Here is a 27,899-nt window from a genome sequence, read left to right as displayed (position 1 = left end):
AGACCAGATAGGTTTCTGTGTCTCATTTTAGCAACTACATTTGCCTTCTAACTGTGCATCTACTAGTCATTTTTCTTTCTTATTCCTTTTACAGAATTTATTTGCTGTTTAATGATTCCTTTCTCAAACTGTGTTTTTTGTTTTTTGTTTTTTTTTTTAAAGAACAATCTCTTAAATTCTGTTTAGAGTAGTGGAAACAAAGACAAGAAACCTTTTCAAAGGTGGCATTGTGAGGACACTGAGTGTTCTGTGGCTCTGGGAACCTTGCTTTCTTCTTGGCTGATTTTCTTTTTTCTTTTAACGCTGTAAGAAGCTTGGAGGAGAAGGAGGAAGTGGTGAGGACTAACATGCTTCTGGCAGCAAGTAAAAGCAATGTCTTTGAGAGATGCCTTGATGGGAGAGGGGACAACTAATATTTATTCAGCACGTACTGTGTACCAAGGAACTGGGCCAGGCATATTACATCTGTTTGTAGATTTCTTCCTCAAGGCTAACCTATATTATAAACAGCATTGGCTTTGGTTCACAGATAAGAAACTGAACCATGAAAAGCCAATGGGTTGGCCAGTATCTCGTGAGCAGTAAATGATAGAATCAAAAAAGAAGTTCAGTTCTTTGTGCTTCTATCACTTTGCCTTGTGGAAATTTCTAGAAGAGCTTAGGATTTAGCTCAGTTTTATGAAGAATTCACAGAAATGCATAGAGCCAATATTGTCCTCATGAAACTTCATAACCCTGTGGACTTGGTGAGGAGGGAAGGCTCAGTCCCATCAACAGTTTTCATGACAGTAAGGTAGTCAGCGCTGGGGCAGAAGTGAATACAGGTGCTCATGGAGGAGGAGGTTATTGGGTGACCTTAGGCTCCAGGCTTTGTTCCTCCCAATCACCAAACAGTTCCTAGAACGAACATCAGTTTACCCGTGAATCAAATGGTTGTGCAAGGTGATGGCTGTAACGAGGGTCCTGCTCTAACCATGACGGCTTGCTATCCCCAGAGGAGTGTGTATGTATGGGGTGGGGTGGGGTGGTCATTCAGTCCAGCCCAGTAGGAGTATAGCCAGAGACCTGTAATGCTTCTCAGGAATTGCTTTGTTCTTCCTAGATAGACACTGGAATTTTCATAACCGGTCATGTTTTCCTCTTCCTACTAATTGACAGAAAGCTGACAGTCAACAACTGTATTAGATTTCCTGGCCCGTGTTATATTTAATTTTACTTGTTCCTTTGATTTGTTCTACAGACACTTAGTTTCCTGTCTTTATTTTCCCTTAGCTTCACTTTCTTACTATTTTTCATTGATTTTTTTACTGCATTTATATAATCTGAACGCTGTTCTTCATGAGGTAAAGAGGGTATAAATAAATAAGTTAAATGTTAGCAGTTAAACATATTGCCATGGATATCTTTAAGTAGAGTACGGTCCCATTTCAACTTGGTTCACCTTTTAAAGATAACTAAAATTTTACAACTTTTAGGGTATTATCAGAAAGATTGGATGGTTATCTTCTATTTGGAGCATACTATGAAAAACTAAAAATTATTGAGTGATACAATTATATAGGACAATAGAAGTTATAATGGGTTTTTCAAATATTGCCAATTAGTGGGCATCAATATAAATTTTGTTGGTTGCAATAGCATTAAAACTGAGAATACAGTAGAACAGATCACAGCACTTCACCTACGTTGTTTGTAAATCCTTGTGTCATACATACGCATATACAAGACATCTGTATTGTGCTGGGTTTTTACCATGGGCTGTGGTAAAACCTCAGCCAAAAGTCATGGAATCACAGTATCCCTGTGTTTGATTAATCTTTATTGGTTTGTGTTCCCCAGTGGCTGTCCTGTCATCTGTCGTCATTGGCAGGAGACCTCAGTTTATTGGAGATTACTAGGACAAGATTCTCAGACTGGAGAACATACTCATTGCAAGGAGAACAATTCAAAAATGAGCATTTTCAGATCTGACCCCTAGAGACTCAGATTGAACTGGACTTGGATATGGCCTAGGATTTTGCAATTTAAGAGCCTCCATAGAATTCTAATGGAAACCCAGGGACCACTTGGGGGGATATGGCTCTGGGGCCATTTTTTGGTACTGGTACCGTGTGTACCAAGCACTGCATATCCTGAACAGAAGTTATACACTAAGTTTGATTTAGAAGTGTGTGTGCAGCCAGTCCTTGGAATAATTTAAAAATTCATAAAATATTTATGCTTTTGTCCTAATGAAAATTAATGTATATACAGAAAATCCAAACCAGTCAGAACAGTGGGAAAATCATTAAATGACAAAAAAATTAATGTTTTATTTATTTTTGAGAGAGAGAGAGATGGAGTATGAGTGGGACAGGAGCAGAGAGAGAGGGAGACCCAGAACCCAGGCAGGCTGAGCTGTCAGCACAGAGTCCAATGCTGGGCTTGAACTCATGAACCGTGAGATCATGACCTAAGCTGAAGTCGGATGCCTAACCGACTGAACCACCCAGGCAACCTGGGAAAATTGTTATTTTATTAGGCATCCTAGTTGTTTTTTTAGAAAATCTTATGTTGCCTTGGGACATTGTTAATATTGAGTTTGAAAGGGACCGCCACCCACATCTGTCATCCAGTCTGTCTGTCTTCAGCGGGCAGTAGCAGAGATTATTCTTGTATTAAGAGTTTAGGGAATGAGAGGACTCATCTTCCTAATCATCACTCTTTGTTTGTAAATAAAATGTCATCACGCTTCCTCCTGCAGCTGTTAGTGGGCACAGCTGTGTGTGCATGTGGTACAGAACTCAACATGAAATGCACAGGGCAGGAGAGGGACCTCGGATCCTGGGTCACAGGAGCAAACCTGGGCTGCCTTCAGTCTGCTGTTAGGTCCGTCTAGTTTTGTGCAGAGACTCCTATACATAGAGCCCATTTTCCATTTTAAAGTAACGTATTTAGCACCATCTTAGTTACTTCCAGCTCAGTGAGTTGTTAGGTAATATTTGCATTACCATGGTAACTGGTGACTAATTTTTGAAACTTGTGCGTGTTCTTCTAAGTTACCAATTTTCCCTTGCATATGAGGTGGTCTCCCACCCTCTGCCAGAGATAAAATATCACCTGTAATTTGAAAGAAGAAAAATTCTCCAGGCTCGACGAGCTAACACATTTTGTGACTGATGGATAGATGCTTGTGATTCTCTTCTAAGATCCTCAGGAAGGCAACTCCCCTACTTTTCTCTGGTTATCCAAGTGCACTTTCCAAAATAGTCTTCATTTGCTTATTGGGCCATTAACTTTGGTTTTTCAGTGGGAGAGAATGTTATATTGTTGAGCAGTGTTCAGCAAAAGCATAGTGTAGAAATGCCTTACAGTAAGTTAAGATTAAGCTACTCACAAGCTCAAATTCTCCTCCAGAAATTTTATATTTCAGGGTGATATCCCAGAGAGAGAGACAGAAAGATAGAGAGAGGAAAAATAAAAAATAAAAAGTGAATTATGTATCTTTTCTTAGCTTTATTGGGGTATAATTGACAAATAAAATTATAAATTCTTTAATGTACATGGTGATTTGACATATGTATACACTGTGTAAGGATTCTCCCCATCTAATTAGTTAACACATCTATCACCCCACATACTTATTTATTTGCTGAGAACATTTAAGTTCTACTCTTAGCAAATTCAAGTTACATAATGCAGCATTATTGACTGTAGTCATCATATTTTGCATTAGATGTTCAGAATTTTTCATCTTATATAAGCTGAAAGTTTGTGTTTTTTTACTAGTCTTTCCCTATGTACCCCCTCTCCTCTCCGGCCCTTGCAACCACTTTTCCATTCTCTGATTCTACGGGTTGGACTTAAGTGATACCATGGAGTATCAGCCTTTCTCTGTGTGATCTATCTCACTTAGCATAATACCCTCAAGGTCATCCATGTCCTTGCTAATGGCAAGATTTCTTCCTTTCTCATGGCTGAATAATATTCCATTATTTTATTCATTCATCCATCGACAGACACTAAGGTCATTTCTATACCATGGCTGTTGCGAATAATGCGGCAGTGAACGTGGAAGTGCCGATGACTCTTTGATAGCCTATTTTCATTTTCTTTGGGTAAATATTCGAAAGTTGGGCTGTTGGTTCATATGATAGTTTTATTTCTGAAGAGTTGAGGAATCTCCATGCAGGTTTCCCAGTTGGCTGTACCAATTTACAGTCCCACCAACAGTATGTGAAGGTCCCATTTTCTCCACATCCTGGCCAATACTTGTTTGTTTATTTGATGATAGCCATTCTAACTGGTGTGAAGTGATATCTTATTGTGGTTTTGATTTTCACTTCCTTGATGATGAATGATGTTGAGTACCTTTTCATGTACTTGTTGGCCATCTGTGTGTCTTTGGGAAAATACTCATTCAGTTTCTCTGCCCATTTTTAAAAAAATTTTTAATATCTTTTATTTATTTCTGAGAGAGAGAGAGAGAGAGAGAGAGAGAGAGAGAGCATGAACAGGGAAGGGTCAGAGAGAGAGGGAAATACAGAATCTGAAGCAGCCTCCAGGCTCTGAGCTAGCTGTCAGCACAGAGCCCGACACAGGGCTTGAACCCATGAACTCTGAGATCATGACCTGAGCCGAAGTCGGATGCTTAACCAACTGAGCCACCCAGGCTCCCCTCTTTGCCCATTTTTAAATGAGATTGTTTGGGATTTTTTTGCCATTGAGTTGTGTGAATTCTTTATATGTTTTGGATATTAACCCCTTATCAGATATAGTATTTGCAGTTATTTTCTCCCATTCCATGGGTGGCCTTTACATTTTGTTGATGATTTCCTTTACCACGAAGAAGCTTTTTAGTTCGACATATCCCACTTGTTTATTTTGTGAATTGTGTGTTTAAGTATTCCGGTGGGATTTGTCTTCCAAAATAATTTTATATAGAGAGACTGCTAAGAAGCATTTTAAGTCATTATCCGCAGACTGATGATGATGTGTGTATTATTATCTCCATTTCACAATGAGGAAGGTGAGACGAAGAGAGATTAAGCAATAGGTTGTATAGGTCATGCATTCGGGCAGTGGTCAAGCTGAGTCTTGGACCCTGGTGGGTCTTTCTCCAAAGTCTTCTAGGCCGTCTCCTGGTAACCCTCTGTCCCCAGCGCCTGTGTCTTAATTTGTTTATGGTGCCTTTTCTCTGTGGACCCTAGACCACTGGTCCTGATGGTAATTGCCTCACGAAAATAAATATAGGAAGTTACAGCTAACTTCTTGTGAGCATTTGTTACCAGCTTCAGTCTGTGGCTTCCTTAGTCCCTAAAAGGATAACTTGGAGGAAGTTGTAACAAGTAGTCTTCCACTCACTAGACATCAGCAAAGTACAGGTGAACCTTGAACAACACGGGTTTGACTTACCCTGATCCACTTAAACACAGATTTTTTTTTTCCCCCAATAAATACAGTGCAGTGCTGTAAATGCATTTTCCTTATGATTTTCTTAATATCATTTTTTTCCCTAACTTACTTCCTCATAAGAACACAGTATATAGTACATATAACATACACAATATATGTTTCTCAATATGTTGTTGGCAAGGCTTTCAGTCAACAGTAAGCTATTTGTAGTTCAGTTTTGGGGGAGTCAAAAGTTATATGTGGATTTTTGACTGAGTTGGATGTTGGTACTCCTCACTCCTCTGCTGTTCACAGGTCAACTGTACATTTTCATTTTTTAATTAATTTTTAAAAATTTATATCCAAGTTAGCTAGAAAATAGTGCAACAATTATTTAAAGAGTAGATTCCTTAATGTTCCTTACCCATTTAGCTCATCCCCCCTCCCACAACCCCTCTAGTAACCCTCTGTTTGTTCTCCATATTTAAGAGTCTCTATGTTTTTGTCCCCTTCCCTGTTTTTATATTATTTTTGCTTCCCTTCCCTTATTTTCATCTGTTTTGAATCTTAAAGTCCTCATATGAGTGAGGTCATATGATATTTGTCTTTCTTTGACTGACTAATTTTGCTTAGCATGATACCCTTTAGTTCTATCCATGTAGTTGCAAATGGTAAGATGTCATTCTTTTTGATTGCTGTGTAATACTCCATTTTACACACACACACACACACACACACACACACACACACACACCACATCTTCTTTATCCATTCATCCATTGATGAACATTTGGGCTCTTTCCTTACTTTGACTATTGTTGATAGTGCTGCTATAATTCCTCTGCTGAAAGTCCTCATTCTACCAGCTCATGACCCTCCAGAAAGCCTTTGGCTCGACATACATCTTTGACTCAGTAACCCAATTTGATCAGCGTTGTTGAACCAAGCAATTTGCTTTAGAAATTCCGCAGAGGTACACACATCACCAGTGGAACTTCTTTTCCATTTGGAACAAGGCTAGTGTGTCCAAAGGAAGTGGACCCATCTCTGTATGGGAGGTTCAGCTCTGTGCAGAGATGGTGGATGGATGATGACACCTCTGAACTGGTCAGCTGACACAGCGGTACATGTGTCTGTTGGTCGCTAAACAGAATGAGAGCAGGAGTGTCATGTGGCTGGCTCAAGATCACTGTAATGAAAATAGTTCAAATTTGTATATATGCCTTGGGTAATTTTTATTTCAAATTTCCCTTTTTTTGTATGGGGGACGTAGGCTATCTAATAAAGAGAGAGCAGGGGCATTTTTGTTAACCACACCTTTCTCTATTTTGCATTGGTGTCCTGAAGCACAAGACATCTCATATCAACCTGGTTCATCTTTTAAAAGTAGCTAAAGTCTTGTGGAGTTGGAGGTATTACTGAGAAAAGATTGGGGAATTTTCTTCTATTTTAAGTACAATGGGAAAGTGTAAATTTTTTTTATATAATAAGATTCTAGGATGATAGGATTAATAGTAGGGGTTTTCAAACGGTAAATCATCACTCATTAGTGGGAATCACACCATTTTAGTTCATTGAATGACCTTTAAGTTTTTGTTAATGTTTTATTTATTTCTGAGAGAGAGAGAGAGAGAGAGAGAGAGAGAGACAGCGTAAGCAGGGAAGGGTCAGAGAGAGAGGGAGATACAGAATCTGAAACAGGCTCCAGGCTCTGAGCTAGCTGTCAGCACAGAGCCCGACACGGGGCTCGAACCCATGAACCGTGAGATCATGACCTGAGCCGAAGTCAGATGCTTAACCAACTGAGCCACCCAGGTGCCCCTGAATGAGCTTTAAGAATGGACTGTAATAGAGTACAAGAATAACAGAGTCTATTACATGTGTTGTTCTGTGAAATATTTGCTTCTCATATATTTATATATAATACATGCATAGTCTTAGTTTTTGCCTTGGCTATGGGTCAAAAATGTTGGGAAGTCCCTGAAGATCGTTACAGGGGAGGGTTAACTAGGGAGAATAAATACAAGGCTGTATGTTAAATAGTTTAAGGAAGCCTTATGTTTGGAGTATGTTCTTCCCTGAAGAAAGTATTGCACATACACAGACCACCTCTACCACCACCACCAAACAATACACAAAGCAAACTGAGGCATGTCTTTTCCTGGGGACCCCTGGTTCCTGAGGGCAGCAGCTCCATGGCCTGGTGCCATGTGTCCTTTCCCTATTGTCACAGAGCTAATGGCACCATGAGCTGACACCTTATCTTAGCTGCCTCCTCCCCCCCCCCCCCCCCCCCCCCCCCCCCCCCCCCCGCTATATTCTCTTCTGGGAATCTGAAAGTCAGAGGTGAGTTGGGTGATGACGTTTCCTAGAACAGGCAGTCATGGAATCACATTTGATGGCAGATAAATCTTCCCGTGAGCTAAATAGTTGGTAGAGCAAGCTGTACGTGCACAGAGTAAAACCAGCCTGCAAGATGGAGTGAGATAAGTGGGGATCAAGGCCCCAGAGGGAGTCCGCAGAGGTTGAGACAGAGAAGCCCCCCACCCTGACATCCCCCTCTGCTTTCTGTTTCCTGTCTTTGCACCCCTAGGAGAAAACATGCTGGGGCTTTTCGGTCCTGCCCCTTTACTTAAACCGTTTTACGTTGGTCTTGGTTCCTCTTGATCAAAAGAATTTTCACTGGGATAGGCATTTTAATTTGAGCAAACCAGAGCCCAGGAATGTTGTAAATTTCCTGACCCAGCCACATTCCCTTTTCTGCTGCCTTCGGTACAAGATTCTGGATTTGTTCACCAGCAGCCACGGTTACTGTCTCTGCAAGCTGCCCCTCTGCTAGGTGTGACCAGACAGGCCCCCACCTGCAGACCTGAGCCAGTGTCCCAGAACTGGCTCCCAGCAGGCAGGAGTGCAAAGAAAAGTGCTCCTGCTTTTCACCTTGCTCTGTCCCCTCAGCTCTCCTGGGGTGAAGCATTTCTTCTGTGCTGCCCCTTTGCTCTCTCCCTTGCCTTTCTCACAGCCTGCTGCCTGCTGTGGCCTTGTGAAAGACTCTACATTTACATGTACCTTGCTGCTGAGTTCTCTCTCTCTCTCTTTCTTTTTTTTTTTGACTTGTGATTGAACCTGACTTCTATTATGGATGCTCCTTGCCCTAATGGCTGCCAGAATGCCTGTCACCAGCTTTTGGAAAGCACTGGACTCCCCTAGACAGGTTACTTGTACTGGATCTGCCAGCTCATAACCCAGGGCTATCAAACAGAAACAGCAGCCATGCCAGGAGGAAAAAAAAAAATCTATGCATGCATATGTTCGATAAAAGAAAGTTGTATTGACTTCTGGGATGTGTCAGGCACTGTGCTGAGCTCAAGATAGTTCCAATTTTCGTGATTCTCAAAGTCCAGGAGGGAAGAAAGACAAATATTTAGCCCAAATTAACCAGTTACAATTCTAAGTGTCACAAGCACAAATGTAAGCATCCAGACCTAATTTAGCCTGGGGCAGGTGACATTTAAGCAAAGAACTAAGACAAAGGTACAGGGGGAAGCCTTTAATACGTGCAGAAGGTGGCTAGAGGGTTTTGTATAAGCCTCAATTCTTAAGGATGTTAAACTTTATTCTAAGACCATTGGGGAGCCTTATGGTTTTAAGCTAAACCATAAATGAGTACATACAGACTTCCCTGTGATTAATCTGAATGCACCATACTGAAGAGTGGTCAGCCTATGCTAGAAATGATCAGAAAACCATTTACTATGGAGAGGAAGGAACTGCAAGGGTATTTTGAAATATATCTAGAGATTGTTATCAAATGCTGAGTAGCTCTCTTGATTCCAAGGGGAAAATGGTACCAGATAAGAATCTTATTGAAATGTCTGCCTTCAAAAAGCTTGCTATGGAGGTGCCTGTTGGCTAACTATCCGATTCTTGATTTTGGCTCAGGTCACAATCTTATGTTTTGTGGGTTTCAGCCCTGCATTGGGCTCTGTGCTGACAGTGCGGAGCCTGCTAGGGATTCTCTCTCTTCTTCTCTCTCTGTTCTACCCCTCCCCACACGCTTGTGCTCTCTCTCAAAATAAATAATAAATAAATTTTTAAAAATGCTTCCTTTGTATTAACTTCCTCGATATCTTGGCTAAGGTTAAATTTTTTTTAACGTTTCATTTATTTCTGAGAGACAGAGAGAGACTGTGAGCAGGGGAGGGTCAGAGAGAGAGGGAGACACAGAATCTGAAACAGACTTCAGGCTCTGAGCTAGCTGTCAGCACAGAGCCCATTGCGGGGCTTGAACCCAAGAGCCGTGAGATCATGACCTGAGCGGAAGCCTGACGCCCAACCGACTGAGCCACCCAGGTGCCCCTTGGCTAAGGTTAATAATAACATATTGCAGTTAAATTGAACTGATCTCATTATTTCCACAGTGCTATCTTCTTGATAAATTTGTTGCACAGCCAGATAAAATGTTAATATAATTATATGACTCATGTATTCAACGTTAACATCCTTTTGGGTACTCTTAATATAGAACATAAAAGTTTTCTAGCCTATATTCATAGAAAAATAAGTAGGAAAAAATCTGTAATATTTTCTATAGATTGGGGCATAGGAGTGAAAGAGGGAGAAATCGATTTGTTCAGATTTGACATTTAAGCATGTGCTGGGAAGAAAGATAAGTCCCTGATTTCATAATTTTCAGTCTAGAGATAAACTAGATAGACACCAATTGAAGACTGAGGGGGGTCATGTTTGAAAAGATTATTGGGAATATGAGTTTTGAATCAGTTAGGTTTATAATTTGATCCTCTGTTTGTGGACCTCTGTGGTTTAGTACATATTTAAAAATCTGTTAAGTCGGATCTGAACTCTTCTGCTTTGTGTTTTAAATATCTAACTCATACACCATAAAATCTGCCCTATTAATATATACGCGGCAATGGTTTTAGTGTATTTACAATATAGTATGTAGTGCTTTATATTTCAGGTAGTAAATCTGTGTCCTGTCCACCTGGGGTAGTTACATTTTCCAAAGCAGTAGCTCTCAGACTTAAATGCAGATCATATGTCAAATCTAGAGGTTTAGATTCAATAGCTGAGGGCTGGGGTTCCAGCATTTTTAACAAGGCCGTTGGTCCTGGTGCCATGGTTGAATGCTACCACTAGAAGTGTGAGCAGCTTCTGGATCTTTCCCCTTATTCCCGCAAATGGTGAAAACCCACATTATGAATTCTTACTGGCTTGTAGGCCTGGGTGCTCCCTGAACCAGAGCTGAGAGAGCGCAGTTGCTCAGTCTCTCAGTTGTGAGAGAGCACGAAGTCCAGCTGCTTACTTATTTAACCTGGCCAACAAGGTGTGTCACAGTTCGCCCTGGGCAACATTTTCGCTGTTGCTGGTCTTTCGTCTTGTTTCCTCAACTAACTTTCTTTCTTTCTTTCTTTCTTTCTTTCTTTCTTTCTTTCTTTCTTTCTTTCCTTCTTTTAATTTTTTTTTTAGAGTTTATTTATTTTTTGAGACAGAGAGAGACAAAGCATGAGCGGGGGAGGGGCAGAGAGAGAGGGAGACACAGAATCTGAAACAGGCTCCAGGCTCTGACCTGCCAGCACAGAACCCGTTGCGAGGCTCGAACCCACGAACCGTGAGATCATGACCTGAGCCGAAGTTGGACGCTTAACCAACTGAGCCACCCAGGTGCCCCTTGTTCCCTCAACTTTGGACAAACTGCCTTAATGTTGTTCCCCAAATAAACCTTGATTCTGGAATTCAGTCCTGCTCTTCCTCCCACCCCTTCCTCCTATTACTGTGTTTCAGATACAGGACTAGATGCTGGGGATAAAGAGATGACATAACATACTCCCGGCTTCTGGGGAGATGAAGTTTAGCAACACACACACACTGGAAGCAGTCTTATTAAAATAACCACCATTTCAGGGCAGCTGACCTCCTCTCCCTACCAATCCTAAATTGTTTGAGATGGAAAAAACCTTGGCTATTTGCCTGAAAGAATCTTAACCCCAGTTTTGGAGATCAGTTTCTTAATTCAGTCTTCTTGTAAATTTCCTCCCTTCTTCTTTATTGCTGTTAGAATTATTGTTTTGTAGTTGATTGTCTCTCAGGTTCATTTGGCAGAGGATCAGAACCTGAATCTCTTCACTGTTGCCTTGAACTGACGTAACTATTTGTGTGCTTGCTAATCTTTATTTTTTTCTTTCACGGCATTTGCAATGCATTGCAGTCAAAAACTGTGTTCCACCTCTAGATCCCTGTTCCGGTGTCTCACGTGGTTTCTTGAACAAAATAAATAGGTGTTTGAGGACTGTTTGTTGACTTAATGTGATGCAGTTTTCTCTGTAAGATAGAAAGTACAATTAGTCTCTTAATAAATATGTATGATGTTGGTTAATTCAATTAACAGAATAGGCACATACACTTTCAGATTATTCACCATGGAGGAATTGTAGAGTGAATAAATGAATCTTAATGCTTCTCTAAGAGTCTTAAATCAGTGTTAAAAAGTTTCAGTTGGCTTTTGGTCCCCCACAGCTTATTAATTATCTTTTCCAAAATAAGTACACTATATGTATTCACACACACACACACATGCGCGCATCTATACTTTGTTGAATATCAATTAAAAATTTTAAGGGCTCATGAGGTTTCATAAAATAATAATTAAACCACTTCTATGGATTGAAGTACTCTCTATTTGGAATAAATGTCCTATTTTTGAGAATGTGGTCAGTTTTAGGAATTTATCTCCAGTTCACAGTAATAGCCATGGGGAGGGAGAAATAAGAGACCCCCCATACCTTATATTATACAAATAAATCATTATTATGCAGATAATTAGGCAGTAGTACAATTTTCATCAGTATTATCATTTTTATTTTCATTATAGCAAATTACAACCTCTAAGAATCAAACTATAGTTATGAAAGATAATTTACCCCAAATTATGTGATTGTTCAATTCTGAGAAAGTGTGTTTTATATTATTTCACCCTGGAGATCCATTAATATTCATGTGGCTCACCTATCTTAAGTTCTTTATTTTAGGCAATTCACTTTAAGGAAGCAGTAGTCACAGGAGAGCAAAGAGAATTCTAGGCTTAAATAAATACTTCAGACTTTCCATGAAGGAAAATATGGGCCATGACTTAGATACCTTGTTGGCATTCTCTATCCCACCCCCACACACTCTTTTTCATTAAGTGAAGGAAAAGCTTAGGATAGTCACACTCCACTGTGGTGACCCATTTTCCAATAACCAGTGAACAACCCAGTGCAGCTGTTTGCAGTTGGCTTTATATGTGCATTTGGTGGAAACAAGTCACCAAGAACAGAGGTTGAAGCAAGAATTTTGACCAAAACAAAAAACGCTTTGAAATAGGTCATTTTGTATTTGCTTAGGTCTTAGTCCTTTTAGGCTGTTATAATAAAATACTCTAGACTGAGTGAGTGGCTTATAAACAATAAAATTTTATTTCTCACAATTCTGGAAACAAGAAGTCCAAGATGCAGGTGCTGGCAGATTTGGTGTCTAGCAAGGGCCTGCTTCTTGGTTCAGAGGTGGTTATATTTTCACTGTGCCCTCACATAGCAGGAGGGGAGAGAAAGCTCCTGAGGGTCTCTTTTTATCAGGGCACTAATCCATTCATGAGGGCTTTACCCTAAAGGCTTCACTTCCTAAAGGCCCCACCTTCTAACATCATCATATTGGGTATTAGAAACAAATGAGAGACACAAGCATTCAGTCTGTAGCATCTTGCCACTTGCAAACCAACAGTGTTTTTATAATCATTCCTTGGACCTTACAGTTTGAATTTCTCAAGTCACGGACCAAAAGATTATTAATATTATTAACATTTACTTTAGGTGGCACCTGCGTGGCTCAGTCGGTTACGTGTCCAACTCTTGATCTTGGCTCAGGTCAGAGTTTCATGGTTCGTGAGTTCTGAGCTGTGCATCAGGCTCTGTGGTGACAGTGCAGAGCCTGCTTAGGATTCTTTTTCTTCCCCTCTCTCTCTGCCTCTCCCCCACTTGCTCTCTTTCTCTCTCTCTCAAATAAATAAACTTAAGAATTTTTTGCTTTAAGAACATACTAGATTTTTCCCAGTTCAGAAGATGAAGACAAAAGGCTGGGGTTGAGCTATGGGCAAGATGGTAGCCATATGGCACACCTGGGTATTTGACTCCTGTGATGTTGTTTAGGATGAAATGATAGGTACTGCTTGGCTTCCCTCAGCCCTTTCTCCATCCATCAAGCCCAACTTGTGAAAATTGAAATACACACTCAATCACACACACCCACACACGTGCACATGGATTGTCCTGACCTTGCTCATGAGCTATGAATCCCTGGCATTGGGCTTTGGCCAGCCACTGCCTTTTCTGGGAATGTCATCTTACCTCTATCCTGGTGTTTTGCTCTCAGTGACTCAAACTAAATTGGCAGTAGACTTTCTGAAGTTTTCTGTAAAAACATTTTTTGGGTGGTTTTAGAATTTCCTAATTAGAGTTTGGGAATTGGATGGGAGCTATCATTTTAAATCATTTGGTGCTCTTCCTCTAGGGAAGACTTGGAGGAATATATACTTATTTCAGGATGAAGAAAAAAAGCCAGTCTAAGTTGAGTCACATAAATGAGAGGGCGCAGGAGAGAGGAGGTACTGACTGCCATCAGAATTACTCAGATGTCAGTGGTTTTATGACATGTTATTTAATGTTTACCACTGACTGTTGGATAGAGGCTATCATGGTGATTACACAGGCAGCTAACTTATTTTGCTTAGGCTCCCTAGCTTGGGTTTGGTAAGATAGGACTGCTTCTAGAATTGTAAGCAAAGATAAATGCCAGAGGTCATGATAATTCCATGTTCTCTAGTCCAGCTATTAAACCAATGAATAGATTGACTCAAGTACTCAAGCATTTAACTGTGTCATGCTCAGATACAGAATGAGTGACACAGTCTGAAGGCAGGCGCTTGTTTACCAGGAATGGCCCTAGAAACACTAGAATACTCCTAAACAAAGCTAGCAATAGTAAAAAGCAAAACCAGTTATCAGTGGGGGAGAATAGTTCTGAGAAAGACTCTGTGATTCTTACAATGTGTTCCAAAGCCAGCAACTTAATTGCGGATTGCCTAAGCAGGATCTCATTCATGGATTTTATACTTCAGAAATGAGGTTTATTTTTGTCTAGCTATTAGACTACATTTTCTCAAAGTTTTGGGCTGGAAACACAATATAGACATCGTGTGTTTGTGTTAAAGGATAAAAGACTCATGAAACAGGGCCTCCTGGGTGGCTCAGTTGGTTAAGTGTCTGACTCTTGATCTGACTCTTGATCTCAGGGTCATGAATTCAAGCCCTTTGTCAGGCCCTGTGCTGGGTATGAAGCCTACTTTAAAAAAAAAAAAAAAAAAGATTAATGAAACAATAGTCACTGTACTATTTGGAAAGCCTTTAAAATTTTTTTTAATGTTTCATTTTGAGAGAGAGACATGTGCATGCGTGTACACGCGTGCACACACACAGCATGAGTGGGGGAGGGGCTGAGAGAGAAGGAGACAGAAATCTGAAGTAGGCTCCAGGTTCTGTGCTGATACCACAGAGCCTGATGAAGGGCTCGAACTCCCAGACCATGAGATCATGACCTGAGCTGAAGTTGGACACTTAACTGACTGAGCCACCCAGACACCCCTGGAAAGGCTCTTTTTGTTGTATTTTTTAGTATGTTATTTTCTGTATTATTTTATATTTTTAAAATATTTGCTAGGACCTATCAGGATGATTTCATGACTATTAATGGTTGTGAGCCACAGTTTTAAAAACATTTTATTACAAGGTCCCAGACACAGTTAGATTTCCTCTCCTTTGTTACCCCAATGTCTATTTTTTAAAAAAAATGTTTTTTTAAATGTTTTATTTATTTCTGAGAGAGAGACAGAGAGACAGTGTGAGCAGGGGAGGGTTGAGAGAGAGGGAGGTACAGAATCTGAAGCAGGCTCCAGGCTCTGAGCTAGCTGTCAGCACAGAGCCTGATGTGGGGTTCAAACCCACAAACCGTGAGATCATGACCTGAGCCGAATTTGGACATTTAACCAACTGAGCCACCCAGGCACCCCATGTTATCCCAATGTCTAGAACAGTGCTTAATAGATATTTGTTTCATGAAAAATGACTACCACTAGAATAGTAAGTCAGTGACCCAAAGGCAGACTTAAGAAATATGCATGAAACAAAGATCAAAAGAAAAAGGAGAAATAAAGTTCGGTAAACAGACTGGAGAGAGAGCAAACAGATCCTAATCTCCACCTGTTTGCAGCTGTTTTCAGGATGTGACACTGGGTGACATGGGTTCTAGATTGCCCAGTCTTCCACTGTGATCAGAGTTAAGTTACAGTAATAATTCTTGGTGACTTTTTAAAAATCTCTATTGTTCCAGCTATCTATTGTTGGTTCAAAATAACCCCACCCTAAACGTAGTAACGTAGAACCAAAACCCATTATCAGTGGAAATGATTAGTTATACTCATTGATAATCTGGGTCCAGGACTTGAACATGGCAAAGCGAGGTTGATGGCTTGTCATTGGTTGGAGTCTCCTCTGGAAAGATGCAAAAATCTGGGGGATGGAATCATTTGGAAGCTTCTTCACTGGTGTGTTTGGCCTCTGGATTGGAATGACTCGAAGGCTGGGCACCCATCTGCTGGGACTGTAAACCGAAGTGCCTGCATGTGGCCTTTGCAGGTGGCTTGGGCTTCCTCACAGCATGTGGCAGTGTTCTGAGAAGCTCCCTGAGAGGGTGCTTCCTGAGAGCCAGTGTTTCAAGAGAGCCAAACAGACACTGCGTGGCTGCTTGTGACCTAGCCTTACAAGTTCTCCGGAATCGTCTGCTATCCTCTTTTGCTTGAAGCAGTCATCAGCCTGCCCACAACCAAGGGGAGAGGACATGGGACCATCCTCTCTATGGCAGGAGTGGCAAGAACTTTGGGGCTTTTTCATGAAACCACCACATGCAACATCTCTTTACCTTCCTCTTTCAGGGAAGAGCTGTCAGATAGGTTTCCTCCTTTCCAGAGAGTATCCAAAGATTAAACTGTGTTTTTTACTTTTGCTAAATTTCAACTGCTTAAGCGCAGAGGAAGAAGAAAATATAAAGTAAGAAAAACTGACGAAAGTTTATATCATTAACACAGAGCAGCCTCTTGGATAAAGGATACAGGAGGTGGAAAGATCTATTGTTTCTCTTTTTTGAGGGTGGGAGGGGGAACAGTGAATGTATGAATTGAGAAAGTGTTCACAGGAGTTTGGAGGGAATTTATTAGGCACTTTGATATTTACACCTTCTTCTGAGTACAGTTTTGGAGGAAATTGGTTCACTTCCTATATCATACCTAAAGTTTCAAGTTCAAAAATACGAGTGAGCATTTTGTTACATCAGCCGCACTTGTCAGCCAGTAATGAAGCACTCTTCATTTTCAAAGACAATCATGAAGTTGGTGCCGTAGCTAAAGAGGAAGATCTGAAAGAGACCTGGTGGGTTAATTGTACTTCTGTCAAGTCTCTGAGACTGGTAAGGTCAAGTTAATTGTGGCTATCAGGCACACTCTTCATTTCTCACTCCTATGGAGGAGAAACAACCCAGCCAAAATATAAGTTAAAAAATGATTCATTATGATCTGATTTAAGATTTTCCATTTCATTAAGAGATGAATAGGCGGGGAAAAAAAGAGATAAATAGGAAGGGATAGCTTCCTCCTACATTATGATTTTTAAACATGTATTTCTGCTCTTTGGCATTCATTCTTTCCTCCCTGATGTTTATTTTTTTCCTCCTGTATTCCTGTTTCCTCCTGCTGATTTTTCCTTTCTGTCTTTCTGTCTGTGACTTCATTTTTCCTTCACTGTGTCTTCCCTCACTATCATCTTTAGGTTGTTAAATATCTTTAAAAAAAAAAAAAGTCTCTTCCTGATCTGTATTCATCTACTTTTCTTTCTCTTCTCTGTGTTCAATGCCTCTCTCTTGTAATTTCAGACTTGTAAGCACTATAGGTTTAAATTTTTAGATACAGAAAAATAATGAGGTATCACTTTCCTAATTTAATATAACTTAAGTAAAAGTCTTTTTCTCATTATTTGCTGCTCCTAAGCAAGCTGATATGAAGTATCCAATTTCATTTACAAACTTTACACAAACAGGGTGAGCACATTGGAGACGATTTTAAAAAGAAGAGTCAAAATTGTTTAAATGGTCACAACCCTGTTACTTAGAGAAAACTGACTTTACAGAATACGTATTTGAGTTTGGGTCTTGCAAAATGAGATCATAGTATGCACATTCTTTCATAACTTGCTTTTTTTTTTTTTTTTTTTTTTTTTGAGAGAGAAATAGAGCATGCTAGTTGGGGAAGAGGGGCAGAAGGAGAGAGAAACTTAGAAAGGCTCCATGCATAGCATGGAGATCCCACACTGAGAAGGTGACTTGAAACAAAATCAAGAATCCAACACCCAAACGACTGAGCCACCTAGGTGCCCCAGCATAACGTGCATTTTAATGTAATACATAGTGGAGATCTTAATGTGTTAGTTATATACTCTGCCCATTTCATTGTGTAATGAAGAATAAAAGGCTTAAAAAAATTAATACTGGCAAGGCAATATTCAAGCCACCTAGCTGTGGTCATCCCTCAGTGAGTCATATTTTCTATTTATTTGTCAAGCTTTCTTCATGGCTGAAAGTATTCAACTCAGTTTAAGAATGAGTTCTTTTTGTATGGACTTTTTACTTACCTTTTTTCTCTTCTTTTCTCTCCCTTTTTCTTTTTGTTTTGTTTTACTTTTAATGTTTTATTTATTTGAGAGAGAAAAAGAGAGGGAGAGGGTGGGGGTGAGAGAGAGAGAGAGAAAGAGAGAGAGAGAAGTGGGCGAGGGGCAGAAAGAGAGGGAGACACAGAATCTGAATTAGGCACTGAGCTCTCCACACAGAACCTGATGTGGGGCCTGATCTCACGAACTGTGAGATCATGACCTGAGGCGAAGTTGGACACATAACTGACTGAGCCATGCAGGTTTCCCTCTTTCTTTTTGTCTTCTAAAACAATGGAAAAGTGTCCATTCTTTAAACTGAGACTTTTTATAATTTTTTCGCTGTTTCCTTAGAAAATATAAGTTTAATAATGAGTCAAAGAAACAGGGTCATCCTGGCATATGCAGTCACCACTTATTAAGGACCGCCTAGGCACCAGGCACTTTAATGGATGATTTAATTTAAGCATTTAGGGCTCACAGAAGCCTTAGGGGTTTTGGGGCTTTAGGTTATAGAGTTTCTGATAGTCAGTTTTGTAATTGAAATGAAGATCTTCTGTGTTATTGTGAGGAAAATTCCATTTCAGAGGTTTTCAGAGGTAGTTCAGGAATTGCAGATGTATTTATTTTATACAGCCTTTTAAAATATTATTTTGAGCTCTTTACGAGTAAAAGAATCAACAGAAACTGTAATAGCTTCATCACTATTAATGTGCCAGGTTAAGTTGACTTTTAACAGACCTCAGTATGAAGCATTTCATTTCCTCCATCCCTGTGCATATATTTACACTTCTTATAAATGTGTCATTGACTGGGAAGATTGTGCTGTTTTATTTTAAATCAGGCATGAATCTATCCATTTAAGCAAAATCATTAAGCAAGTTTACTGCTGCTGCACCTGTGTGCTGACTCACATAGATCATGGGGGGCTCAGATACATTGGCCCGAGCATGGCTGGTGTCCAGTAACAGGTGAAAATCTAATTTGATTCCTTTCTGTGAGTTTTGGATTTTTTTGTGTCTGACTTTGAATATTTAACAGGAATGAGAGTTGAGATTAGATGTTAGCCATATAGATTTGAAAGAAAATGTGTCCCATTGTGCCTTTTCCAAGCATCTGGAGAGACGCCTGAGATATCAAGTTAGGCTCTCAAAAACATTTACCATCGACAGGTATATACCTGTGTGTGGTTGGCAGCATCTAAGATGGTACCCACCAAGGTACCCACCCCCTGGTGTTGCACGCACAGTGTAATTCTCTCTCTTTGAATGTGGTCTGGATCTGTGGATATGATGGGATGTCACTTCTATGATTATGTCATACTGAATGTTCCAAGACATTTGCAGATGCAGTTAAGGTCCTTAATCACTTGACTTTGGGTTAATCAAAAGGGCAATTATCTTTGTGGGCCTGACCAAATCAGAGGGGCCCTTTAAGAGAAGCTAAAGCATTACAGAGATGCTCTCCTGTTGGGCCTAAGAAGGAGTAAATTGTCATGTTGTGGAAAAGACTCCAGGATAAAGATGAGAGGAGAGCATTCTCTGGGAGTTGAGCATGGTTCTTAGTTAACAGTGAGCTTGAAGATGGAAGGAAGAGGGATCTTACTCATACAAAAGGCAACAAACTCATCAACAGCCGGAATGAATTTGGAAGAGGCCTCTGAGTTCCAAATTAGGATTCAGGCAAGCACCATCTCAAATTCAACCCTAGAAGATCCAAGTCAAGGACCCAGCTAAAATGTGCTGGATTCCTGACCCATAGAAACTGTGACACCACATATTTGTGTTGCATTAAGCTCCGAAGATTGTGTTAATTTGTTATACAGCAGTAGAAAACTAGTACAGTAGGAATGCATTCAGATTTTCTCCACAGTGACTAAGATAATAAAACACAAAGTAAATTGAATGCGGAAGCTTGTTATATTATTGTGATAATCATCCACAATACCAGATATTGAGTTTTTATGTTAATATAAAAGTCTCCTTAATTCCTACTGATGACCTTGATAAAATGTACATTTACAAACCTAAGCTCATAAAACATGTTAATATTAATACACTGCCTCTTTGTCTAGTTTAGATTCTGAAGCATCATCTGAAAGATTTTTTTTATCCCATTTCTAGAACAAAAGCATTTCATTATTTGAAAACCACTGGCTTGACTAATAGGCACTTTTTAAAAAGACTGAATTTTGGTTGTTTTAAGAATGTAACTGTTGGCAGGGAAAAGAAGAACCGGATTGTGCAAGGGTAATTTATAGTCAGCACATTGCTTTTAAATATATGTTTATCTTTAATTATTCCCTCATTACAAAGTAATGCATAGATGTAAGAAATCCAGCCACCACTTTTGACTCAGAGAGATGAGTTTTACAACTAGTGATATTTTTGTCAACCATAATTCATTTACATAGTAATTTAAAACTTTTTAATCATGCAGCGTTTCAACATATCAAAAAAGAAATGATATCATTAACCCCCATATACTCACCATCTAGATGTGAATAGATATTAACATTTTGCCTATTGCTTCAGATTATTTTATTTTAAAAAAAGTGCTAGTCTGGTTAAAGCCCTACTCTTGTCATTCTTCCTGTTTCTCTTTCTATTCCTCCCTCCCCAGAGGTAAATACTAGCCTGAAATTGATGTACATTATTCTCATGAATGCTTTATAAGTTTTCTATATATTTATGTTTTCATGAATAACAGAAAATTGTTTAGCATTTTAAAATTGAAGTTACCGCTATCATACTGTAGGTAATATTTTGCAACTTAACTTTCTCATCCAAAGTTATGTTTGTGAGATGAATTATGTATAATACCCCTTGGCATGAATAAAACCCAGTTGATAAGCAGTTGTCTTCCCAAATTTGGTATCACAAACAGTACTGTAATGAATATTCCTGTGCGTGTATTCATGTGACCTCATCTGAGAGTTTCTCCAGATTTTTATATAGGTAATTAATCCATTTTGAAAGTGTGTGTGTGTGTGTGTGTGTGTGTGTGTGTGTGTGTGTGTGTTAGGCAAGGGTCTAATTTTGTTTCATTTTTTTGTCCTAGCCCCATTTACTGACTAATTCATTGCCCATCTTCCTACCGCCATGATTTGCATTGTTGCTTCTGTTGTGAGTCAACTTTTCTTGGATATAGGTGTCTGTGTGTCTTTTTTGTTCTTTACCACACAGTTTGGATCATTTACAGCTTGGTAACAAAACTTGATACCAGTAGGATGAATTTACCTTCTTTTTCTTTATCAAAATTAAACTCCCCAGTCCATACCCTGCCATTTATATGTGTTTTAGCATCAGCTTGTCAAATCCTACTAGGATTTTAATTAACATTGAACTAATTTATGGCTTAATTTTGGGGGAAAATTGCTTTCTTCACGATATTTTTCTATCTCATCCATGAAAACAATTTATCTTCATTTATTAATTTATTAGAATGCCCTTTAACATTTTCCAATGAAAGTCTTGTAATTTTTTCCTTTAATTACATTTAGTAGACATTTAGTGTCCATTTAATAAAATGTATGCCTGATACCTCATAGTTGGGTATCCATTATAAGTTATATCTGTGTTTATGTACTTTCATTGTTTATAGCCATTTATGTATTATTTATTGGGCATTTGCTTTTTACAAGTCATTCTGTTGAGTTTAATTAATTTCTGGAAACACTGACATGTATTTATCAGCCAGCATGTTGCACATTTTTTTAAATGAACAAAATTAAGTATCAGAGAAAGGAGGTAACTTGAATATGATTGCCTATGACAAATTGTACAGCCTGGATTTTAACTCCGTTTTATTTATACCTTTACCTTTTGCTAAAAGCCATGTTTTAAATGGCTTTTTAAAAATTTTTTTAAATTTTTTGTTTTTAATGTTTTTATTTATTCTTGAGACAGAGAGAGAAAGAGCATGAGCTGTGGAGGGGCAGAGAGGGAGACATAGAATCTGAAACAGGCTCCAGGCTCTGAGCTCTCATCCCAGCGCCAGATGTTGGGCTCAAACCCATGGACCGTGAGATCAATACCTGAGTCGAGGTTGGATGCTCAACCGAGCCACCCAGGTGCCCCTGTAAATGGCTTTTTAAATCAGCTGATGTTTCTCTGATATATGTCATCTTGTTTCACAAGATGTTTTTATAGTAAAAAACCCAAAACCTCATTACAGAGTCTCTATGTGAAAAAGGCATTTAATTCACCAAGTAGTTGTCCCTTCATACCAATTAGTTAGTTCATTTGGATTGGACACACGACAGAAAATAAGTCTATAAAAGAAATGCTTTCTTTGGCAGTTATCTTTGAATCCACTCTTAAGGTAAAGCCCTATTTAACTGAATTGACAAGGTCTTGTTCTTGCTGACTCTGTCACGAGTGCTTTCCATGAAGGTAGAGTTAGCTCCCCCGCCCACCCTGACAAGACAGACATGTTCTGGAGACAAAGCCTGGATGTCTGAGTGCAGTGTGGGTGCTGCGGTGAAAAAACAGCAGAGGAAAGCTCAACTGCAGATGAGTTTGTAAACCTTTAAAGTCTTGACGGTTTACTTCCTGCCTCTTGCATCTGTTATCCCTACTAACTCCTCTAGAAGGCTCTGTTTAAACTCTGATTTCGCTCCTGGCACAGGGAGGGAGAGAAGAGAGGACGGCACTAAGCAGACTCTTGTGGATGATCACTGAAGCCTATTCTTTCTTTTGTGTGCACCGTTGGCACTTTATCTGCCGCACTGAGTCTGCAGCCTGCTTTCCTCGAGCATCCATCCCACCTCTTCTCTTAACATGGCCCTTCCCCTTAGGGCAGGAGCGATAAATTTCTGCGAGTGGTTCTGGACAGCCTCATGAGCTGCAGAGCTCAGGTGGTGGAGAGCTTCGGGGCTCTTGTGACTTTGCTCCTGTGCTTGGGCAGCCTGGTTCTGTGGCCCAGGTGACCAGTGTGGTGGAACATGGCTCATTTCCATTCAGGACACCGTTGCAGACACACGGATTGGTGTTGGAACATGAGCAAACACATCTTAATTCTCTCTTTTAAAAAAATGCTTAATGATACATGTGCCTCATAATGGGTATGAAATAAGTATCTACTTGTGGACAGAAGGTTGTAGAATAGAGAAGGAAAGGAAAGATAGTCTGAGATTTATTTGCATTGTAGAAGGAAGAAAGGGACTGTATGTCTGTCTTTGAAGACATAAGTAGCCAGTTAGCTTTAGTTTACAAATATACTCTGGCTCTTACTCTATTTATGATTAAAATATCCATCCCGTTCATTTAAAAAGTATTTATTGAACACTTTTCACCTACCAGGCACTGTTTTAGGCATTGATGATGATAAAACATGAAGATGTCCACTCATCTCTTGCATATGTTCTCATGTGTATGGACACAGATGGGAAATTTTTAAAAAGCAAACAAAGTGTTTATTTTCAGATGGGGTAAGTGGTATGAAGGAAGTGAGTGACGTATTGTGATACAGATATGGGGTCAGAGTGTGGTAGGTGTTACAGTTGAGGTTCAGCCTGCTAGGCCAGCTGTAGAATATAGGTTCCAGAATGGGTCAGAAGTATGACTTGGCTTGGTTCAAGTTAACAAATAACCAGATAAAAGTGAAATAAAGCTGTAGCAGTGTGGACGTGGTTTCCAGAAGCAAGAGCCTCGGACCCTTATTCTTCTAACACGTGAACCCTGGGAAGAAAACTTACGCCTCCTCTCTGAGCAGTAATTCTCCCAAGGTCACTGTCATGGTTCTGGGTCTTCTTCATGAGCTCAAGCCAGCCCTAGGGCAGTCTGTATCTCCCTGCAAGGCCCTGCATGTCCATCTGTGGGCCTTGGCCAAGATCGCCATGAGGCATCAAGAATGTCTCTCCAAAGAGGAGACATTTGAGCAAGACTTGTGGATCATAAGGAGGCAGAACATAGTATTGCGGGGAAAGGAACAGCTAGTGTGAAAGTCCTGAAGCATGAAGGACTTGAGTGATAGGGATAGTGAGCTGGGTGTGGGAAGTTGATCCGATGGTATTGGAAAGGTTGCCTGGGGCCACATGAAGCTGAGTCTTTTAAAGCAGTGTAGGTTATTTGGATTTGCTTCTAAAGTGCAGTGAAAAACCACCATTTTAACCTTGGGGTCCATGAACTAATACAGGAAGAAAGTTATAACTCTGTGAAAATATAAATTTTGCATTATTTCAGTCATGAATATAGGCAAGAAGCCACAGTAGTATAAGCAGTATCTGTGCCAATGTTACCAGTAGAAATCATAGATATTTCCATTTATTACTGTTATTATAGCTTCTTCAACATGTAATTTATGATCATTACACTTAATTAGAAATTATGGTGGTTATTAGACCTTGTAATGTATCTTGTTATTTCATGCATTAATACAGGGGTCACCAAACTATAGCCTTTGGGTGGAATCCAGGCTGCCACCTGTTTTTGTAAATAAAATTTATTGGAGCACAGCTGTGCCCATTTATTTATGTATCATTGTTGCAGCCCTTCTGGCCTGCAATGCTTAAATTGCAGCTTAAATTGATAAAGCAGCATATATGTTACTATGATACAATTTTAAAAATATTTGCATAACTATTGTTTTTTTGCAAGCGTAGGCATTTTATTTATGCCTTTAAAGACATTACTCAGAGAAAAAAGGCCCATAGGCTCCACCCGACTGCAAAAACATCCATGATCCTGGGAAAAACAGGAAAGAAAAAGATTCGCTGCACTGCGATGTCTCAAGGCAGGTGAACAAAATGGCCTTGACCTTGTGTTCCCTTTGCCTCAGGTTCTCCTCTGTCTTCTTTCTCAGGCAGATTTTCCATATTTTTGGTGCCCGGTACCGAAGCTGCCTGTTCTTACTAATGATGTGTTGCATCCATTCTGTGTGCCAGACGGAAGTGTTATTGCACAAATTCAGTCCCTGCAGCAGTACCATTTAGTCTAGGTATGGGTGTCTTCATGTGGCAGTGAGGGAGGCCCAGAGATGCTGCCATGTACATGTAATTCAGTTACTGAATTTCACTGAGCACCAGCCACGTGCCAGGTGCTGTGTCTAATGCCCAGACGACAAAGCTGTTAGTGGTGAAGCCAAGCTTTGAGTCAGGTTGTTCAGATACCAGTGTGTAGGTAAGACACACCGCAGCAGGCTATGTTTGGGACACCACATGACACCATGCTGTCTCTTTGAGCCAGTGAGCAAGCTAGTTCCCTTCTCCGTCTCTGGTGCTTCCATCCCATTTTGTTCCATAGTCTGTGCTATAGAGGTGTACGTCTTGTTTTCCCGCCATAGGCTGTTGTCTGCATTGGCTTTGCCTTGAATCAGTCATGGATTGTCATTTTCCCTGCTGTAGCGGCATCCTTGGCGATCCCTGCCACTGCCTTCAGAGTAGCCCTTTAAACCTGTGCGTTTTGCAAGCCTGAGCAGCTCCTTGACTGTAAGCGCAGCTCTCCTCTCTAGCACTTTGTGGGTTTCTGAGGCCACAGGCTCTAACTAGCTGGCAGCATTGTAACCTAGGTTTAATTTTTTTTTTTTTTTTTTTATTTCTAGGAGAAAGAGAGAGAGAGAGAGAGACAGCGTGAGCAGGGGAGGGTCAGAGAGGGAGTCACAGACTGAAACAGGCTCCAGGCTCTGAGCTGGCAGTCAGCACAGAGCCCGACGCGGGACTCGAACCCACGAACCGCAAGATCATGACCCAAGCGAAAGTCGGACGCTTAACCGACTAAGCCACCCAGGCGCCCCTGTAACCTAGGTTTAAACATGTGCAATGTGACATTTGATTGGGAGCTAGGTTAAAAGTGATGGCGGTGGAGAGAGGTTGGGGAATCAAGTCTCTGTCTCAAACTCATGACACAACAGGACTGTAGGGGAAGGACTGTTTCACCTGATTCACTCCAGCTTTGTGCTGGTTCCTTCTGTCAAAACCAGGAGGTCACTTTCTCCTGCAGAAGCATAGATAGTCTTCATTAGCTGGGTTGGGCAAATACCCACAATATCAGACATTTTTCCTGCTCTCTTTCCTTTTTTCACCTGTTGCATGTGAACAGCATTGTTCATGTAGTTACCTACACGCAGGCACCAGTATTTTTTTGGTGTATACACACACTATATTCCATCAATTTGGACTCATGCTACAACACTGTTTTGCAGCCTACATTTTTCACTGCACAATACAATGTAACATGTTCTTATATTATTAAATATTTTTTTATACCAGCACTTTAATAGGTGTATTATGGATCATTGGCCTGCTTAACTATATTTATTTCAATTTTCCTTCATATTAGGGAACCTTTGGAAGACTTTCGGTATCAGTCAGGGTCCAAGGTACGATATAGAAACCATATCATTATTTGAACAGGAGCAGTTTCTTAAAAATTGGTGCCTTGTAGGAACTGGTTAACTGCGAGGAAAGGGGTGAAAGAGGATGCTGAAGGAGCAGTTGCAGCAAATCAGCTGTGGCCTTTAGTCCAAGAAGTGGACATCACCACCATGGTGGCGATGGGGACATCACAGGGACATCGCCACCATTGTGAAGGGTGCAGACCTGTGTTGGACTATAGAAGTGAGTCTGTTGCTGGAAGGTTGAGTGGGCAGACCTACTTAGAAGTGGCCTCTGTAGGGGGAGTGGGGCAGGAGACCTGAGGACTTGCACATTAAATGATAAGAATCGTGGTGGTGGATGGAAAGCGAGCAGGCTTTCTCTGACCAGGCTGGATCATTCCAGTGCCTTCTACTGGTGAAGCGTCACATTCTCCCAGGGGACCAAGGGGAATGCTTGGCTCTAGCTCTAGTATTTCAAAGTGGGGCCAGGAAAACTGGGCTTTGAAATAAGAAACAATAAATAATGCACTGGGATACCTGGATTAGCTTTTAGTTTTGTTTTCTCCATTGTGACCAGTACTGCCTTAGACAGCCTTTATAAGATGTCTGCATCTGATGTTTCTGTAGGACAAATTCTTAGAATTTGATTTTGAACATTTTTAAGGCTCTTGTTAAACATTACAAAATCACCCACCAAAAATTTGGCCATGTTTACTCTCCTTCAAGTTATGTATGTGAGGAAAGGCATATATTTTTATCATAGAACTTATTACTAGCTTTTCAGATCTGAGTTCTTGTATTAGATTGTGAACTTGGAGACTGGAGAAGTTCAGGGCAGGAGAAGTTCTGGGGCTGGAGCCTGCAGGCTAACTCAGTAAGTGCCAAGCCCTGCAGTGATGAGAGTTAGTGGTGAGTTGCTAGAATCCTTCATCACCTCAGTCAACATCCTTAATTTACTTCCTTTCCACTCCAGTTCACTGCTGCTGACATTCATTTCTCTGAAACATCCCCTTCATTATAATCAGTAATTTTGCTCAAAAGCCTTAAACATTTCCTCTTTGTTGTGCTGAGAATAAAATAGAAGAGAATTGACCTCTGGCGCTGGGCCCTTTGCCTCCATTCTATTGATGAGGAAACTGAAGCCCATTGACTTGACCAAGGTCACATGGGAAGTTACCTGGATCAGGCCCAACCTGGGCTTCCTTCCTTGTGGTCCACTGCACTTTCTGGGCTCCCAGACTCTGTTAGTCCATCATGCTCACGCCATTACTGTTCTCTCAGGGCATGTAGTAAGCAAGATTTCAATTTTTTTTTAATGTTTTATTTATTTCTGAGAAAGAGAGAGAGAGGAAGGGAGGGAGAGAGAGAGAGAGAGAGAGAGCGCAAGCGAGCAGGGGAGGCTCAGAGAGA

The 27,899-nt window shown here is 40.3% G+C and overlaps 1 protein-coding gene across 5 annotated transcripts in view; it reads left to right on the top strand.

The window, feature by feature from the left end:
• Positions 1–27,899, top strand: part of ELMO1 (engulfment and cell motility 1) — a 530,720-nt gene that overhangs the window by 120,677 nt on the left and 382,144 nt on the right. The gene's annotated exons all lie outside the window — the stretch shown is intronic.

This window comes from Hyaena hyaena, unplaced genomic scaffold, assembly GCF_003009895.1.
Source record: "Hyaena hyaena isolate Hyena2069 unplaced genomic scaffold, ASM300989v1 scaffold_153, whole genome shotgun sequence".
Lineage (NCBI taxonomy): Eukaryota > Metazoa > Chordata > Mammalia > Carnivora > Hyaenidae > Hyaena > Hyaena hyaena.
The sequence above is the reverse complement of the archived record's forward strand: the minus strand, read 5'-3'. Positions and strand labels throughout refer to the sequence as shown.